At 43.6% G+C, this 15,900-nt stretch overlaps 1 protein-coding gene across 1 annotated transcript in view; it reads right to left on the bottom strand.

Annotated features, from left to right (window-relative positions):
- LOC141331976 (trace amine-associated receptor 13c) overlaps positions 1 to 15,900 on the bottom strand; it is a 75,652-nt gene that overhangs the window by 13,263 nt on the left and 46,489 nt on the right. The window lies entirely within an intron of this gene.

Here is a 15,900-nt window from a genome sequence, read left to right as displayed (position 1 = left end):
GATTAATGGTGCTGCAGAAAAACATGAACCAAAATAAAAACCTATGAATATATTACATTTAGAAAAGTGTTTGTGGTCGTGATGGCAGTCATGCCATCTGTTCAGTCTTATAATTCTTGCAGGGTCTCTTCAAATAGAAACCAGACATTAGCCATGACTGCTTTCAGTGCTTTTAAACAAGCAGAACCCTACTGAGAGTTAGACTCCAGCTCTCAGCGTATTAACTGAAATTTAGCATGATAAATATTATGTGGGCATTAAAATAGAAAGCTCTGCTGGGGCTTTTTGGCAGTTATGACAGCGTCTCAGCTGGACACTAACACACACAGCCAAACTCATACAGTCTCTCGCTTTCTCTTTCTCCCACTATCTGTCAAAAAGTTTTACATCTTTTACTACACATGCATTTAGTAGGAAGTAGGCCAGGGTTTCTCCTAATAAATCCAGCCGGGACATTGCTTGCAGTGTCTTGTTCATTAGGGCCCGAGCACCGATGGTGTGAGGACCCTATTGGATCTGCTCCGTTTCTTATTAGGGCCCGAGCCCAAAAGGGCGAAGGCCCTATTGTTCTTCTAAGGATTCTTATTTGTTAGGGCCCGAGCACCGATGGTGTGAGGACCCTATTGGATCTGCTTCGTTTATTATTATTATTATTATTATTATTCTTCTCCAAAATGAATCGCATTTTTGAGGGCTTAGACATACCCGAAAACTCATGAAACTTCGCACACACATCAGACCTGGCGAAAATTTACGTCTGATATGGGTTGCAGAAGTGGGTGTGGCAAAATGGCTCGATAGCGCCACCTTTACACGTTCCGCGGTGTGCGCTTTCAGTTGTGATTCACGTACATGCACGAAAATCGGTACACACATCTAGCTCACCAATACCTACAAAAAAGCCTCTTGGAGCAAAATTTGACACCCAACAGGAAGTCGGTTATTTTTAATTTTCTTAGCAAAATTTGTGTAATTTTTGCCATTTTCAGGCGTCATACTTGAACGAACTCCTCCTAGAGATTTATTCGGATCAACGGCAAATTTGGTGAGTCTAATCTAAAGCCCTTTGTGACGTTAAATTGCGAAGATCTAGAGTTTTCATCGGAGGGCGTGTCCGTGGCGGCCTGGCAAATTTCGATGCTTCGCCATGAAAAAGGAAGTTGCTATAACTCAGGCATAAAATGCCCGATCTGCCCCAAACTTCACATGTGTGATAACACTCCTGACCTGATGACATCTACATGTCCATATTCAGTTTTACTCATAGCGCCACCTGCTGGCACCAGGAAGTGTCATGCTGTACTCTGCAACAAACTCCTCCAAAAGATTTAATCAGATCAACACCAAAATCGGTCAGTCTAATATAAAGGCCTTAATGATGTTAAATTGCGAAGATCTTGAGTTTTCGTTGAAGGGTGTGTCCGTGGCGACCTGGCAAATTTCGTGGTCTCGCCATGGATATAAAACTTGTTATAACTCAGCCATAAAATGTCCGATTTGCCTCAAACTTCACATGTTCGATAAGAGTCCTGGCCTGAACCAATCTGAAGGCCTATATTCTATTATAATCACAGTGCCACCTGTTGGCAATAGGAAATGACTTGTACCAAACTCCTCCTAGAGATTTAATGATATCAACATTATATTTGGTCAGTCTGATCTCGAGGCCTTAGAGATGTTCAATTGTGAAGATCTTGAGTTTTCGTTAAAGGGCGTGTCCATGGCGGCCTGACAAAGTTTGATGTTTCGCCATGGACATAAAAGTTGTTATAACTCAGCCATAAAATGTCCGATCTGCCTCAAACTTCACATGTTTGGTAAAAGTCCTGGCCTGAAGACATCTAAAGGCCAATATACAGATATTATTATAGCGCCACCTATTGGCAGCAGGATATATCATATCTTGCACTAACTCACACATACCAAGGTCAATCTGCACCAAACTTCATATGTTTGATCAAAGTGCTGGCCTGAACACATCTACATGCCAATAATCGGTTATAGGCATAGCGCCACCAGCTGGCAGCAGGAAGTTTGGCACATTTAAGTGACTTTGATCAATTTTTCCTACATTTACTGTATTAAAAGCATACTGCCCACCGTTTGCTGTGTTCCTAAAGCCACCGGTCGGCGGTGAGCCCGTGTGCGAGGGCCCGTTCATCGCTGCTTGCAGCTTTAATTATTATTATTATTCTTATCCGGAATGAATCGCATTTTTGAGGGCCTAGACATACCCGAAAACTAACGAAACTTCGCACACACATCAGACCTGGCGAAAATGGACGTCTGATATGGGTTGCAGAAGTGGGTGTGGCAAAATGGCTCAATAGCGCCACCTTTACACGTTCCGCGGTGTGCGCATTCAGCTGTGATTATCGTACATGCACAAAAATCGGTACACACATGTAGCACACCAATACCTACAAAAAAGCCTCTTGAGATAAAATCCGAAACCCAACAGGAAGTCGGTTATTATTAATTTTCTCAGCAAAATTTGTGTCATTTTTGCCATTTTCAGGTGTCATACTTGAACGAACTCCTCCTAGAGATTTATTCCGATCAACACCAAATTTGGCGAGTCTAATCTAAAGCCCTTTGTGACGTTAAATTGCGAAGATCTAGAGTTTTCATCGGAGGACGTGTCCGTGGCGGCCTGGCAAATTTCGATGCTTCGCCATGAAAAAGGAAGTTGCTATAACTCAGGCATAAAATGCCCGATCTGCCCCAAACTTCACATGTGTGATAACACTCCTGACCTGATGACATCTACATGCCCATATTCAGTTTTACTCATAGCGCCACCTGCTGGCACCAGGAAGTGTCATGCTGTACTCTGCAACAAACTCCTCCAAAAGATTTAATCAGATCAACACCAAAATCGGTCAGTCTAATAAAAAGGCTTTAGCGATGTTAAATTGCGAAGATCTTGAGTTTTCGGTAAAGGGCGTGTCCGTGGCGGCCTGACAAAATTTGATGTTTTGCCATGGACATAGAAGTTGTTATAACTCAGCCATAAAATGTCCGATTTGCCTCAAACTTCACATGTTCGATAAGAGTCCTGGCCTGAACCAATCTGAAGGCCTATATTCTATTATAATCACAGCGCCACCTGTTGGCAATAGGAAATTACTTGTACCAAACTCCTCCTAGAGATTTAATGATATCAACATTATATTTGGTCAGTCTGATCTCGAGGCCTTAGAGATGTTAAATTGTGAAGATCTTGAGTTTTCGTTAAAGGGCGTGTCCATGGCGGCCTGACAAAGTTTGATGTTTCGCCATGGACATAAAAGTTGTTATAACTCAGCCATAAAATGTCCGATCTGCCTCAAACTTCACATGTTTGGTAAAAGTCCTGGCCTGAAGACATCTAAAGGCCAATATACAGATATTATTATAGCGCCACCTATTGGCAGCAGGATATATCATATCTTGCACTAACTCACACATACCAAGGTCAATCTGCACCAAACTTCATATGTTTGATGAAAGTGCTGGCCTGAACACATCTACATGTCAATAATCAGTTATAGGCATAGCGCCACCAGCTGGCAGCAGGAAGTTTGGCACATTTAAGTGACTTTGATCTATTTTTCCTACATTTACTGTATTAAAAGCATACTGCCCACCGTTTGCTGTGTTCCTAAAGTCGGCGGTGAGCCCGTGTGCGAGGGCCCGTTCATCGCTGCTTGCAGCTTTAATTTTTTTTATTTTTTTTATTTTTATTTTTATTTTTTTTCAACCGTTGGGGCACTTTTGGGGGCCTTAACATACTCAAAAACTCTTGAAAATTTGCACACACGTCGGAATCTGCCGTCGTCCGGACGCCACAGAGGCTGGGACCCGGGCGTGGTTCAGGGCCTCTACAGCGCCCCCTGGAACACAGTTTGAAAACTTGATGTACTGCGCACACATACTTGCGCGTATTGATATGAAACTCGGTACACATATAGAACTCATCGAGCTGAACAACTTTTGTACTCTATGTCATGGGCTCCACGCAACAGGAAGTGAGATATTTAGGGCTGTTTAAAAAGCGCATGCTCTGGAATTTAACGTACTCCTCCCAGGAATTCCATGGGATTGTCACCAAACTCGGTCAGCATGATCTCAAGACATTGGGGACGCTAAATTGCGAGGGGATTTTTGATATCTCGAACGGTTTGGCCGTGGCAAGGCGACAAAGTTATGGCGAGAAATGAGAAACAGGAAGTGTCTAATAACTGTTGCACACATTGCCTGATTCTGATGGAACTTCACCAGTTTGTTCCTTGTATGATGCCGATTCCATAAATGTGACTATTATGAGTCAAAGTTATAGCGCCACCAACTGGCAGCAGGAAACGTGTCATTTTCAAAATGCTTTGAAATCAGCCTCTTAATTTTACTCGATTTTCTTTAAACTTCATCAAAATCATGTCAAAACACGGCCGATAAAGAATATGTAAAGGGGTCGATGATAAATCAAATGCTGTTGCCATGGCAACGTGTCAAACTTTAAAATTACATTCCTGTCTTTTCGAGGCAGATAACATGCTTAGAATTTCATGAAACTCAACACACACATCAATATTAATGATAGTTAGACACTGGCAAAAGGTCATAAATGGGCGTGGAGCAGGCACTCTATAGCGCCATCTTTTGACAAAAGTTGGGGGGTTAGTTTTTCCTACAGTCACCAAACTCTGTACATATATTGTTCTCATCAATCTGGACAACTTTCTAAATCAAACTCATTAGCTAAGACCAACAGAAAGCCGGGTATTTTGATTTGAAGGTGGATTTTTTGAAAAATCAGGTAGTAAACAAATTCACACTACTCCTAAGAACAACCAGCTGTTCACACCAAACTTTTTTAACATGAAGAGAAGATTCTGAAGATGTTAAATTGCGAGCGGATTTTGGATATCTCGAACGGTGTTGACGTGGTGATTTTTTAAAGATATAGTAAAAAACATAACCCTAATTTTTTATATCTTTAAAGTGCAGCATCCAAACTCTTTAAAACTTTTTTCACACAGAGATCTAATCATTCTGAGCAAGTGCTGGAAATATAAATTTTATACAAGCTTCAATGAATTAAAGAAAATTAAAAAAATAACTCAGAAACCTGCTGTCACTCTGGTGAATGTCTCTACAGTATGTGTGTGCGTTCAGTCAGGCACAGAGAAGCTCATTATTGCAGGGGGGAGGGGTGAGAGGCAGAGAGGGTGACAGAGTAGAGAGCCATCCTACAGACCATCTTTGAACAAAAAATGCACATATGTATTTTAATTACATAAATATGTCTGATCTTTGAGAGTCTGATATTTTGAGAAAATATAAAGGGTCACTTTGTCTTTCATTGTTCGTATTTTGCAGTTGTTGTTTTTTATTTATTTTTTTACTTAACTGTACCATGAACTTGTCCTATTCAGTCACGTAGCAAAAGATTTAAAAAAAATACAACTTTTTAGCATGATCAATTTATCTTCATTGATAGACAATATTTACATAGTGTTATTTATTGAATATAAAATAATAATAATAAAAATGACAAACTTTGACAACAAAACAAAAGTTACTGTTATCTCTTCAAAACATCTGAAAACCATAATTTTAAGATCAGTTATAAATATATATATATATTACCCCGTTAAAATACTAAACTTGATTTTTAAAGATATTTTGAAAGAATGAAGAGTTTATAGAGCACTTTATTGTGTATTGCTGTACACCCACATGAACTGTGTTCATGTTCATGTTAATTCACAGTACATAAACTTTATATGAATACTTTTTTTTTAGCTTAATATTAATTAACATTAATAAATGCTATTTATTTATTGGTCATGTTAACTAATATAGTTAATTTTAACAAATGAAACTGGATGGCAACATTTTATATTTTGTGTGTATGTGTCTGTGTGTTGATTTTAAAGTGTAACCCTTTCAATTCTGTAAACTTAAAATCCAAACTAGCAGAGGATTACTGTGAATGCATGTGCCAACTGGGCACCGTCTTCCTTATTGATTCTTAGTTATGTAGCACTTAAGAGTGATGTCTTATAACAGGAGTCACCAGCAAAGCAATATCCACACAAAAATTGTACAGATAGGTAACAATGACATTTAAGCAGAAGTGGTGGATGTAAAGGAAGCAATAATAACATTTTGCTATCATCATGAATCATGTTCTTATCATCATTTGTAGCATACTGGTTCACAGTTGGCATTTATCTGAAGTCCTTGCATTGATTGCATTTAGTTAAATCAACATTATATTTGGTCAGTCTGATCTTGAAGCCTTAGAGATGTTAAATTGTGAAGATCTTGAGTTTTCATTAAAGGGCATGTCCGTGGTGGCCTGACAAAGTTTGATGTTTCTGCATAGACATAGAAGTGGTTATAACTTAGCCTGAAAATGTCTGATCTGCCACAAAATTCACAGGTTTGGTAAGAGTCCTGGCCTGAAGACACCTAAAGACCAATTTTCAGATATTATCATAGCGCCACCTGTTGGCAGCAGGATATCTCATATATTTCACTAACTCAAACATGCCAAGGTCAATCTGCACCAAACTTCATATGTTTGATAATAGTGGTGGCCTGAACACATCTACATGCCAATAATCAGTTATAGGCATTGTGCCACCAGCTGGCAGCGGCAAGTTTGGCACATTTAAGTGACTTTGACATATTTCTCCTACATTTACTGTATTAAAAGCATACTGCCCACCGTTTGCTGTTTTCCTGAAGCCACCGGTCGGCGGTGAGCCCGGGTGCGAGGGCCCGTTCATCGCTGCTCGCAGCTTTAATTAGGGCCCGAGCCCAAAAGGGCGAAGGCCCTATTGTTTTTCTAAGGATTATTAGGGCCCGAGCCCAAAAGGGCGAAGGCCCTATTGTTCTTCTAAGGGTTCTTATTAGGGCCCGAGCCCAAAAGGGCGAAGGCCCTATTGTTCTTCTAAGGGTTCTTATTAGGGCCCGAGCCCAAAAGGGCGAAGGCCCTATTGTTCTTCTAAGGATTCTTATTTAGGGCCCGAGCCCAAAAGGGCGAAGGCCCTATTGTTCTTCTAAGGGTTATTATTTTTTTTTTTTTTTTTTTTTTTTTTTTTTTTATTTTTTTCAACCTTCCGGGCACTTTTGGGGGCCTTAACATACTCAAAAACTCTTGAAAATTTGCACACACGTCGGAGTCTGCGGCCATCAGGACGCCAAAGAGGCTGGGACCCGGGCGTGGTTCAGGGCCTCTACAGCGCCCCCTGGAACACAGTTTGAAAACTTGATGTACTGCGCACACATACTTGCATGTATTGATATGAAACTCGGTACACATATAGATCTCACTGAGCCAAACAACTTTTGTACTCTATGTCATAGGCTCCACCTGACAGGAAGTGAGATATTTAGGGCTGTTTAAAAAGCGCATGCTCTGGAATTTAACGTACTCCTCCCAGGAATTCCATGGGATTGTCACCAAACTCGGTCAGCATGATCTCAAGACATTGGGGACGCTAAATTGCGAGGAGATTTTTGATATCTCGAACGGTTTGGCCGTGGCAAGGCGACAAAGTTATGGCGAGAAATGAGAAACAGGAAGTGTCTAATAACTGTTGACCACATTGCCTGATTCTGATGAAACTTCACCAGTTTGTTCGTTGTATGATGCCGATTCCATAAATGTGACTATTATGAGTCAAAGTTATAGCGCCACCAACTGGCAGCAGGAAGTGTGTCATTTTCAAAATGCTTTGATATCAGCCTCTTAATTTTACTCGATTTTCTTTAAACTTCATCAAAATCATGTCAAAACACGGCCGATAAGAATATGTAAAGGGGTCGATGATGAATCAAATGCTGTTGCCATGGCAACATGTCAAACTTTAAAATTAGATTCCTGTCTTTTCGAGGCAGTTAACATGCTTAGAATTTCATGAAACTCAACACACACATCAATATTAATGATAGTTAGACACTGGCAAAAGGTCATAAATGGGCGTGGAGCAGGCACTCTATAGCGCCATCTTTTGACAAAAGTTGGGGGGTTAGTTTTTCCTACAGTCACTAAACTCTGTACATATATTAATCTCATCAATTTGGACAACTTTCTAAATCAAACTCATTAGCTGAGACCAACAGGAAGCCGGCTATTTTGATTTGAATGTGGATTTTTGGAAAAATCAGGCTGTAAACAAATGCACACTACTTCTAAGAACAACCAGCTGTTCACACCAAACTTTTTTAACATGAAGAGAATATTCTGAAGATGTTAAATTGCGACCGGATTTTGGATATCTTGAACGGTGTTGTTACGGAAGCAGACCAAACAAGAGAGGTAAGTGATCAATATAACAATGTTTATTATCAGCAGAGCGTTGTGGATAAGATGACGTGCAGAACCGGGTAAGTATAACAGTCCAAGTATGATATTCGTTGACTAGAGATGAATACTGAATACAGATCCTTTTCCTTTCCAGGAACGACGGGAGGAGGACTCCGACCCACACACACACACACACACCGTTGGTGATCGACGAACAGGCTTATGGCTGACCACAGCTGACTGGAACAGAGAACAGACTTCGTACTGGAATAGACGAGACAAGAGGTAAGTTTCAACAGGTAAATAGCGAGGTAAGTATGTCTTTGAGGTTTGTGAACTCGACAGAGAAACACAATGAGTCCGCTTCGTGCAAACGAGCCCGGACACTGAGTGAGGTGTGTGGTGTGCTTATATGTGGTGCTGGTGATTGGATTCAGGTGCGTATGATTAGTAATCAGGTGACTGTGATCGTTGAGTGAGTGAGGGAGTAGAACCTGGCCAATCCGTGACATTACCCCCCTCCCCAGGGCCCGCTCCTGAGGGCCGAGGCCTCCGACGTCGTGGTGGTCTACCTCGTCCTCGAGGGGCTGGACATTCAGGATGGTTACGATGGAATTCCTCCATGAGGGCTGGATCTAGAATGTCAACTCTGGGTACCCATGACCTCTCCTCTGGCCCGTAGCCTTCCCAGTCGACGAGATATTCCAGATTACCACCACGACGTCGGGACAGAAGGATTTCTCGGACCGAGTAGATGGATCCCTCTTCCAGGACCAAGGGGGGAGGGGGTTCCTCTTCCTGACCAGGTTCTGTGGAGGGAATCACAGGTGGGTGAAAGGGTTTGAGTAATGAGACGTGAAATGTGGGGTGGATACGGTACTGTGGTGGTAATTGGAGTCTGTAGGTGACGGGGTTGACCTGTTCCACGATGGTGAAGGGGCCAACAAACCTGGGACTCAATTTCTTCGAGGGCAGGCGCAGACGGATGTCTCTTGTGGAGAGCCAGACTTTTTGCCCAGGAGTGTATGTGGGACCAGGAATCCTCTTCTTATCGGCAGTGGACTTGGTTCTGCGCACTGCCCTTTGAAGATGATGGTGAGCCTCGTCCCAGACTCTCTCGCTCTCCCGGAACCAGTAATCCACTGCGGGCACCTGTGATGGTTCGCCATTCCAGGGGAAGAGAGGTGGTTGGAAGCCGAGCACACACTGGAATGGCGTGAGTCCTGTGGTGGGTTGCCGCAGTGAATTTTGGGCGTATTCTGCCCAACCCAGGAACTGGTTCCAGGAGTCCTGGTGACCATGACAGAATGTCCGGAGGAACCGCCCCACCTCCTGGATTTTCCTCTCCGTCTGCCCGTTGGTCTCAGGGTGGTATCCAGAGGAGAGGCTAACGGTCACACCTAGGAGTTTGAGAAAAGACTTCCACACCCGTGAAATAAACTGTGGACCCCTGTCTGAGACGATGTCTTCCGGAATGCCATAGTACCTAAAGACTTTGTTGAAGAGCAGTTCGGCAGACTCTAAGGCTGTGGGAAGACCTTTCAGAGGTATCAGTCGGCAGAATTTTGAAAATCGATCAACTATAACAAAGATGCAGGTGTTACCGTCAGATGAGGGGAGATCTGTCATGAAGTCAACTCCTAGGTGTGACCAGGGGCGGTTCGGCACAGGCAAGGGATGGAGTTTCCCAGCAGGCAGATGACGTGGACTCTTGGACATTGCGCACTCCTTACATCCTTGGACATACCTCCTCACATCCCTTGCCATGTGCGGCCACCAGAAGCGGTCCGTCAGCAGCGAGAGAGTGTTGTTGGCCCCTGGATGCCCAGTGCCCAGAGAGGTATGTGTTGAATGGATTAGATCTACCCGCTGGGTCCTAGGGATGAATCTGCGACCAGGTGGACAGCCCGGCGGAGATCTGGGTTCCGGAGTGGCGACAGCTGGCGGGTTGGTCCATTCAATGGGTTGAACGATGATGTTTTCGGGGATTATGGTCGTGGGTGTGTCAGGCAAGTCGTGAGAATCATGGATGCGAGACAGAGCATCAGCTCGGGTATTCTTGGATCCTGGCCGGTAGGTTATGGTGAAGTTGAATCGTGAAAAGAACAGGGACCATCTTGCCTGACGGGGACAGAGCCGTTTGGCGTCTCGGAGGTACTGTAGGTTCTTGTGATCTGTTATCACCTGGAACGTGTGGTTGGATCCCTCTAACCAATGTCGCCACTCCTCCAGAGCGAGCTTGATGGCAAGAAGCTCGCGGTTGCCGATGTCATAGTTCCTCTCCGCAGGGCTGAGCTTCCGGGAATAGTAGGCACAGGGATGAAGCAATGGAGGAGTACCGTGATACTGTGACAGAATCCCTCCCACGCCGGTAGTAGAAGCGTCTACCTCTACCACGAAAGGGAGATCAGGGTCAGGATGGGTTAGAAGAGGTGCCTGTGTAAATGCTTCCTTGAGGTTATGGAAGGCTGCGGCCGAGTCAGGGTTCCAGAGTAGGGTTCGTGGTTTTCCTTTGAGTAGACTGGTAAGCGGAGCGGTGATGATGCTGTAGTTCTTGATAAACCGGCGGTAGAAATTGGCGAAACCTAAGAATCGTTGAAGCTCTTTGATAGTGGTGGGTTCTGGCCAGGACACAACTGCAGATACCTTCCTCTCGTCCATACGGACCCCCTTCTGGTCGATGACGTATCCAAGGAAGTGCACTGCTGGTAGGTGAAATGAACATTTCTCCGCCTTGAGATATAGGTGATGATCCCGTAATCTTTGAAGGACCTCCGCAACGTGGAGGCGATGTTCGGCCTCACTCCGGGAGTAAATCAGGATATCGTCTATGTAGACAACGACAAAGTGGTGCAGAAACTCCCGGAGTACCTCGTGAATGAAGTTCTGAAATACGGAGGGGGCGTTGACCAAACCATAGGGCATGACCAAATACTCGTAGTGGCCAGTAGGGGTCACGAAGGCAGTCTTCCACTCGTCCCCCTCACGTATCCTCACGAGGTTGTACGCGCTGCGGAGGTCCAACTTCGTAAACACCCTGGCAGTGCGTAGTTGTTCGAGGGCCGCAGGGACGAGAGGAAGGGGATACCGGAACTTGATGGTGCCTTGATTGAGTATACGGTAATCGATGCATGGCCGCAGCCCTCCATCCTTCTTTGCCACGAAGAAAAAACTGGATGCTGCGGGTGATGTTGATGGTCGGATGTAACCCTGATCGAGAGCCTCCTGTATGTACTCCTCCATTGCCTTGGTCTCCGGAAGCGACAGCGGGTAGATCTTACCTCTGGGCATTGGAGCATCCGGAACTAGGTCAATGGCACAGTCCCATGGCCGATGTGGAGGTAGCTGGGAAGCTCTCTTGGGGCAGAAGACGTCTTGAAACGACGAGTAAATGGCAGGAATCTGGACTGACTGCTTCTCAACAGGACTTTCGACGGAGGTGACGTTGACAGGTAGTATCTTGTGTCTAGGACGTGGAAGATCTGGAAAACATTGGTTGGTACATTCTTTTCCCCATTTTATCACCTCTCCTGTGCCCCAAGAGAGGATGGGATCATGCTTCACCAGCCACGGGCGCCCCAAGATGATGTCCATAGTAGCTCCCTCCAGAACCAGAAACTGAATCTCCTCACGGTGCAAAACTCCAATCTGTAGGATGATGGGTTCACTTTTCCGGTGAATACGGGTCCGTGAGTTTATCCGGTTAGTTATCGGTTGAATCTGGTAGATGGTGGTTGATGCTTGGGTGCGTAGCTGGAGCTGGCGACAGAGGGTGTTGGAGATGAAGTTTCCCGCTGACCCGGAGTCGATGAGGGCTGCGACTGTAACACAGGAAGTGTGGGTGGTTAACTGAACATTGGTAGTCAGAGGATGCATGTTATCCAATTCAGAACGTATTACACTCACCAAAGATCGTATAGGACGCATAGGACAGTTGAGTCGTACGTGTCCCGCAGCCCCACAGTACATGCAAAGACCCCGGGTCAGTCTTCTCTGTCGCTCAGCTGCAGAGATTTTCCCTGATTCCAGGATCATTGGTTCTGGTTCTGGAGGGCTGGCGGATGTAACTGGTCGGAGGAGTGCAGTAGTGACGGACTGGTCTTGGTAGGATCTTAGACGATCTGAACAACGAAGTGACTGCTGAATGAACTTCTCCAATCCCATGGAGTCGTCCAAAGCAGCTAACTGCATCCGGAGATTGGGTTCTAGGCCGAGCCGGTACGTGGTCAGTAACGATCGCTCATTCCATCCGCTGGCAGTGGCCAAAGTTCGGAAACGCAGGGAGTAATCTTGTGTCGTCATACTTCCCTGCTTAAGATGATACAATTGCTCTCCTGCGGATACTTCTGCATCAGAACGTCCGAAAACCTCTTTAAAATGAGCGACGAAAGCCTGGATCGAATGGGTTGCCGGCCCGGCCTGCTGATATAACGTGTCCGCCCATTTGAGAGCTGGTCCGGTAAGCAGAGACGTGATGAAGGCTATTTTCGAAGAATCTGTGGGATAGAGAGCAGGTTGCATTGTGAATATCAATGAACATTGTAACAGGAATCCGCTGCACTCCTCCGCCCCGCCAGAGTAGGGCGCTGGTCGGGCCATGGGACTGGAAGGGACGTTTACGGGAGCCGAAGAAGTGCTGGGTGCCGGTGGTGCGGTGGGATGAGCTGAAGTTGGTGTGGTGGCATGACTAGCCAACAAAACCTTCCTGAGCGAGTCCACCAGCTCTTGAAACGGGTCCCGATTGCTCATGCTGATACTGTGTTGGTCCGGGCTAACTGTTACGGAAGCAGACCAAACAAGAGAGGTAAGTGATCAATATAACAATGTTTATTATCAGCAGAGCGTTGTGGATAAGATGACGTGCAGAACCGGGTAAGTATAACAGTCCAAGTATGATATTCGTTGACTAGAGATGAATACTGAATACAGATCCTTTTCCTTTCCAGGAACGACGGGAGGAGGACTCCGACCCACACACACACACACACACCGTTGGTGATCGACGAACAGGCTTATGGCTGACCACAGCTGACTGGAACAGAGAACAGACTTCGTACTGGAATAGACGAGACAAGAGGTAAGTTTCAACAGGTAAATAGCGAGGTAAGTATGTCTTTGAGGTTTGTGAACTCGACAGAGAAACACAATGAGTCCGCTTCGTGCAAACGAGCCCGGACACTGAGTGAGGTGTGTGGTGTGCTTATATGTGGTGCTGGTGATTGGATTCAGGTGCGTATGATTAGTAATCAGGTGACTGTGATCGTTGAGTGAGTGAGGGAGTAGAACCTGGCCAATCCGTGACAGGTGTGGACGTGGTGATTTTTTAAAGATATAGTAAAAAATATTTTTATATCTTTAAAGTGCAGCATCCAAACTCTTTAAAACTTTTTTCACACAGAGATCTAATCATTCTGAGCAAGTGCTGGAAATAAAAAATGTATACAAGCTTCTATGAATTAAAGAAAATTTAAAAAAGAACTCAGAAACCTGCTGTCACTCTGGTGAATGTCTCTACAGTATGTGTGTGCGTTCAGTCAGGCACAGAGAAGCTCATTATTGCAGGGGGGAGGGGTGAGAGGCAGAGAGGGTGACAGAGTAGAGAGCCATCCTACAGACCATCTTTGAACAAAATGCACATACTGTATGTAGTGTAATTACATAAATATGTCTGATCTTTGAGAGTCTGATATTTTGAGAAAATATAAAGGGTCACTAAGTCTTTCATTGTTCATTTTTTGCAGTTGTTGTTTTTTATTTATTTTTTACTTAACTGTACCATGAACTTGTCCTATTCAGTCACATAGCAAAAGATTTTAAAAAATACAACTTTTTAGCATGATCAATTTATCTTCATTGATAGACAATATTTACATAGTGTTATTTATTGAATATAAAATCATAATAATAAAAAATTAAGACAAACTTTGACAACAAAACAAACGTTACTGTTATCTCTTCAAAACATCTGAAAACCATAATTTTAAGATCAGTTATATATATGTATCACCCCGTTAAAATACTCAACTTGATTTTTAAAGATATTTTGAAAGAATGAAGCGTTTATAGAGCACTTTATTGTGTATTGCTGTACACCCACATGAACTGTGTTCATGTTCATGTTAATTCACAGTACATAAACTTTATATGAATACTTTTTTTAGCTTAATATTAATTAACATTAATAAATGCTATTTATTTATTGGTCATGTTAACTGATATAGTTAATTTTAACAAATGAAACTGGATGGCAACATTTTATATTTTGTGTGTATGTGTCTGTGTGTTGATTTTAAAGTGTAACCCTTTCAATTCTGTAAACTTAAAATCCAAACTAGCAGATGGTTACTGTGAATGCATGTGCCAACTGGGCACCGTCTTCCTTATTGATTCTTAGTTATGACAACAATTGATTTTATACAAAAATATATTATACAAAAATTGTACAGATAGGTAACAATGACATTTAAGCAGAAGTGGTGGATATAAAGGAAGCAATAATAACATTTTGCTATCATCATGAATTACATGTTCTTATTTGTAGCATACTGGTTCACAGTTGGCATCTATCTGAAGTCCTTGCATTGATTGCATTTAATTAAATCAACATTATATTTGGTCAGTCTGATCTTGAGGCCTTAGAGATGTTAAATTGTGAAGATCTTGAGTTTTCATTAAAGGGCATGTCCGTGGTGGCCTGACAAAGTTTGATGTTTCTGCATAGACATAGAAGTGGTTATAACTTAGCCTGAAAATGTCTGATCTGCCACAAAATTCACAGGTTTGGTAAGAGTCCTGGCCTGAAGACACCTAAAGACCAATATTCAGATATTATCATAGCGCCACCTGTTGGCAGCAGGATATCTCATATATTTCACTAACTCAAACATACCAAGGTCAATCTGCACCAAACTTCATATGTTTGATAATAGTGCTGGCCTGAACACATCTACATGTCAATAATCAGTTATAGGCATAGCGCCACCAGCTGGCAGCAGCAATTTTGGCACATTTAAATGACTTATGACATATTTTTTCTATATTTACTGTATTAAAAGCATACTGCCCACCGATTGCTGTTTTCCTGAAGCCACCGGTCGGCGGTGAGCCCGGGTGCGAGGGCCCGTTCATCGCTGCTCGCAGCTTTAATTTTTTTTTTATTTTTTTTATTTTTTGTTAACCTTCCGGGCACTTAAGGGGGTCTTAACATACTCAAAAACTCTTGAAAATTTGCACACATGTCGGAATCTGCGGCCATCAGGACGCCACAGAGGCTGGTACCGGGGCGTGGCAAGGGGACTCTACAGCGCCCCCTGGAATTTTGAGGGCCATATAGCACACATACTTGAACGTACACATATGAAACTCGGTACACATATAGAACTCATTGAGCTGAACAACTTTTGTACTCTATGTCATTTTCTCAATGCAACAGGAAGTGAGATATTTAGGGCTGTATAAAAAGCGCATGCTCTGGAATTTAACGTACTCCTCCCAGGATTTCCATACGATTGTCACCAAACTCGGTCAGCATGATCTCAAGACATTGGGGACGCTAAATTGCGAGGAGATTTTTGATATCTCGAACGGTTTGGCCGTGG

This window comes from Garra rufa, chromosome 3, assembly GCF_049309525.1.
Source record: "Garra rufa chromosome 3, GarRuf1.0, whole genome shotgun sequence".
NCBI classification, from domain to species: Eukaryota; Metazoa; Chordata; class Actinopteri; order Cypriniformes; family Cyprinidae; genus Garra; species Garra rufa.
The sequence above is the reverse complement of the archived record's forward strand: the minus strand, read 5'-3'. Positions and strand labels throughout refer to the sequence as shown.